Below are 4824 nucleotides of genomic sequence, written 5' to 3'. Positions count from 1 at the left end.
CAAGAACGGATGAGTCAATCGCCAGTTCAGTGACCACCAGGTCTTGGGACGGTTTGTTCTTCTTTGCCCTCTTGCTGGGCTTCACCTGCAGGCTGTTAACAAAAGCAGAAGGATGAATATGCAAGCACAGGTAAAGCAAAAAGTGCATAAGTTTATGTTACCCGGGAGCAGTTTTGAAAGTCGGCATATTTGACTGCATGGATTCGCCGGAAGAAGGAGAGGTATCCTGATAGTTGGAGTCAGATGAATTGAGAGGTTGACGAATTAAGCCTGCTAAAGGTAAGACAGAACATAAATCGGAGATAACCTCATTCCGACGCTTTCTGGTTACATCAGGTAAGCCGGAGGAGAGTTCTGCATCCTTGTTGTTCCGGGTCTGCCTCCGGCTCTCAAGCTGTTGTTGCTTCAAAATAAATTGAGGAGCTTGATAAGCAAGTGCATGTGAAAATCTTACTTTCCGGGTCACCCTTCGGGTCTTTCGCTTGGGCAAAGGCTCTGAGTCAGAGGAGATTATAGTTACCTCTTCAGTGGCTGCTCGACTGTTCCCCGTATCCTCCTAAAGGGATAAAATGTTAGACAGGTGATAACAAGGAAATTAAGAATATTTAAAATATTACCTCTTCCTCATCCGAAGAGCTATCCTCTAATCTGAGTAAGTCGGAGGTGCTGGGTTTTTTCTTCTTTGAGGTTCCTACCTTGGCGTCTTTCCTTTCAGCTTTCTTGGTCGTCCTGGCAAGGTATAATATATCCGTAAACATTGGTTACGATTGATAACTTACCGCAGGGGCCGGGTTATTCTTGCAAAATGGAAGTAAGCCAAAGGCATTGCTGGTCACAGTACCCTCCTTCAGCAGTGACTGTGTTGTAGCATCCACCACGTCATCTAGTAAGTCCTCAGGGCTATGGCGTTGCGGATCAGTTTTTTCTCCAGTATAAGTACACATTAAGCCGGGGCGGCGGCTTAATGGAAGTATACGCCAAGTGACCTAGACTCGGACCAGGTCGATGCCGTTTAAGCCATTTCCCAAGAGAGCTTTTATTTTCTTAATGGTGGAATTGAGAGGCACGCGTTCAAGGGTTGTCAACTTGTCTGGTAGCGGATGGTTAGACTCAAGGCGCAGGGCGCGAAAGCCGGGCAGAGGTTTTTCATCAGCCGGAGAAGTGTCCTGATAGTAGAACCACGTCTAGTTCCAAGATTTGGGGTGACTCGGCAACTCCGCATAAGGGAAAAGACAGTCTCTCCGTCGCTGGATTGAGATGCTGCCAAGCTCAAGACTGGGCCCGTTGGCACGTTCATTTTGCCGGTTCATGTAAAAAAGTTCCCTGAACAAAAGCAGACTTGGCTCCTCTCCCAGGTACACCTCGCAGAAGACTTGAAAATTGCAAATATTTGACACGGAATTGGGTCCGATGTCTTGAGGTCTAAGGTCAAAGAAATTTAAAACCTCTCTGAAGAATTTTGAGCCGGGAGGAGCAAATCCACGGCTCATATGATCCGTAAAAATTATTACTTCCCCTGCTTTGGGGTGAGGCTTTTCTTCAGACGGGCCAGGGGCGCGGTACGACATGACGTCCTTTTTTGGTAGATGCCCAGACTTTACAAACTCAGCTAGTTTGCTATTGGTCACTATGGATGGAACCCAATTGCAAGTTACAGGGGCCTTGGTAGCCTTAGGAGCCATCACAGCAATTGGCCTATGGAAAAACAAGAAGATCCGGTTCAATTTTAACCCGGGAGGAAAATCTTGATTATTTAAGGTGCCGGCTTAATGAGGGGCCTAATGATATAAGGATGACTATGCAATAATATTTAAGCCGCTACAAGTATCAAGTGCAATTCAAAAAATTTCTGGGTCATGAGGAGCAGTCAAAGTTCTGTATCATTTATTTAAACCGGACATCTCAACAATTGTGTTTCAGGGCATTTACCAGAGGAGGTTTTCCGGGTGGTGAAAACAAGTTTCACAGAGGACAGTTATTACTCTGGATCAAAATATTGCCCTGGAAGGAAAATTTCCTAGACCTAAAAATAGAGCAGAGATGCTCATATACTTAATGAGGGGTTCTACACAAGGGAAATGGGATCTATTCCTGTGCAAAATCAGTACAAGTAAGCACCGCAACAGTTCTATATAGTTCTTATGATCTAAACAGGGCGTTGGAGGAAAGAACTAGAGAAGGTTTGCGTCGGGCAGTGATGAACACCGACGAACTCGGCAAGAACCTCACACAGATCTGAGAAAGGGAATGAGAAGAGCTCACAGATGCGGATGCACCGTGGAAGTTCGCCGTCGATCTCTGGTCGGAATCAGGTCGATGCAGCGACCTGAGTCGGTGAAGACGAGGAGCTCGACGGTGGCAGCGGCAGAGCACGGGAGGAGGCAAGAGTAAGAAGACGACTGGGGAAGACCTAGGTCGCTCTATTTATAAGGGAAGACTGACCGAGCGGGCGCGAAAAATGAGGAGATAACATTCATTATCCAGCGGCTCTGGCGCCTCGATTCTCGGGATGGTCAATAAAGACAAAGATCCATTGAAGATGTGATGTTATAAAAAAATAAAGCTTTAATGAAGATGACGTCACAGAGATTTAACCTGGTGTTAGATGATGACGTCACGATGGGTTAAAATCCTTCGCGCAAGATAAAGGACTGCAGGGCAGTTCATAAGGTATTTTAAGATTGACATGAACCGGTTCAAATCAATCTGGGGCCTAATGTTGGGGATATAACTATTTGCGTAAGCCGCCCAGGAGGGGCCGGGTTACGCAAAGAGGACTCACTAGAGAGAAGCCCAAGACAAGGCATGAAGATGACGGTTCATAGGAAGCTTAGGGCCCATAGGCGACTTAAGGCCCGTTGTAGTAAACCGCAGTTATAACATTACTTGTATCATAAGGTAGACTTAACTAGTCACCGAGCCGGACATTGTTTATAAGCCGGCCGAGACTCTGTAAACCGCAGGGCGTCCACCCACGTATATAAGGGGACGACCCGCTGGCAGCTTAGGGCAAGAAACAACTCATCGAGAGCCAGGCATAGCGTATCTCGCTCCCTGGTCATCGAAACATCAATACCAACCCAACTAGACATAGGCCTTACCTTCACTGTAAGGGGCCGAACTAGTATAAAACCTCTCGTGTCCTTTGTCCCGATTAACCCCTTCAAGCTTCCTAGTTGCGATGGCTCCACAACTAAGTCCTTTCATGAGGACATCTGACGTGACAATTCCACGACAGTAGAGATGAGTCAGAACAGCCTAGGTGCGATCGAAAACTTCATTGAGGTAATAATTGTTCTTCTTCACTGAATTATATGTTGCAGTCATGTTGTGAAGAACAGCGCCAAACTGACGCCTCACCCGTTTGTGATTGCGATCGACCTTCTGATGAAGACTGAGGAGAAGCTCATGATCAGTCATCACCCTTGGAGTTGTAGCTTGAGGACTTTGCTTTGTGGCATTGGCGGCAGAATCATGAGTGGCAGAGTCATCATTGGTGGAATAAGATGCAGATTTGTGGAACTAACCATCCAATGGATGAATGCCCTCGTCAACAATTGCAGTGGCCTTGCCCTTCTCATCGGCTAAGGAAAATGTCCATTTGAGGACTTCTGTTGGGGGCAAGTAACTGCCATGGTTGAGAATGTCAGCTTTGTAGTTGAGTGAAGACCTTGATCTGAGGAATCTCATAATCCAGGGCGCGTAAGGCTTCAACTCAAAAGGAGACGTTGCAACATTTGCCAAAGTCCTCATGAAGAAGTCATGGTAGTTCACTGGAATACCATGCATGATATTGAAAAGCAGATTCTTCATGATGCCAACAACTTCTTCATCATTGGAGTCGTGGCCTTTGATAGGACTCAGAGTCTTGGTCAGAATGCGGTATACAGTTCTTGGCACATATTGCAATTCCTTCACAAGGAACTTTGTCCTTGAGGCTTGACCAAGCTTCAATGGCTTCATCTACACTTGCATGAAGTGATCAGACATCTCAGTTTCAGAGTAGATAAGACACGCACCTTCTGGGGGAGGACTGACAGGCATGGCACAAAGCAATTCAGTTGCTGGTGCCTTATAGTGAGTATTTTCTATCATCTAGTCCAACACCCATGAGTTCACATCTTCAGCATTGCCAATAATGTGCAACATCGCATAGAACTGAAGAATGAGTTCTTCATTCCAATCACAAATGTCAGTGCAGAAGTTGAGCAGTCCAGCATCATGAATAGCAGCAAGGACTGGTGTGAAGCAAGGTAGTGATTCCATATCCAGATGAGGAATATGCTCATGGTCGAAGACTTTGTCCTTGTTGAAAAGCATAGAAGAATAGAAATTGGCTTGGCTGGCAGTCTAGAAGCACTTCCTCCTCAGACGAATAGAGTCATAGGGATTGTAGCTGGTGAAGAATACATGCTCATTGAAGAAAGTGCCAGCCTTGAATTTCGGAGTCTTGGAGAATAGATTCTTCGGATTTGGCTGAGGAGTATCAGGTAGTTGGAGAATAACCTCAGGAATCTCAATCTCCGGAGCCGCAGGCTGAGGAATATTAGCTTCTGCTTCAGTAGCAGTCTGGGCCTCCATTTCTTCATCAGCATTTTCATTAGCACAAGTGGCTAGAATCTCTTCATGAATGGAAGGAGTAGGATGAATTTCATCAGAGCCCATATGAATTTTAGTAGGTACTGGGGACTGAGGAATTTGCTGCAGTGGTGTGAACATGGGAGAGTTGGGGTGCTGACTTTCCCAAAAGTCATCATTCATGACACGTGTGGTGCTCCCAATGTCCACATCCTCATCCTCTTCCATTTGTTCAATGCTGGCCTC

This window comes from Triticum aestivum, chromosome 3B (genome assembly GCF_018294505.1).
Source record: "Triticum aestivum cultivar Chinese Spring chromosome 3B, IWGSC CS RefSeq v2.1, whole genome shotgun sequence".
NCBI lineage: Eukaryota > Viridiplantae > Streptophyta > Magnoliopsida > Poales > Poaceae > Triticum > Triticum aestivum.
This window is presented reverse-complemented; position numbering follows the sequence as displayed.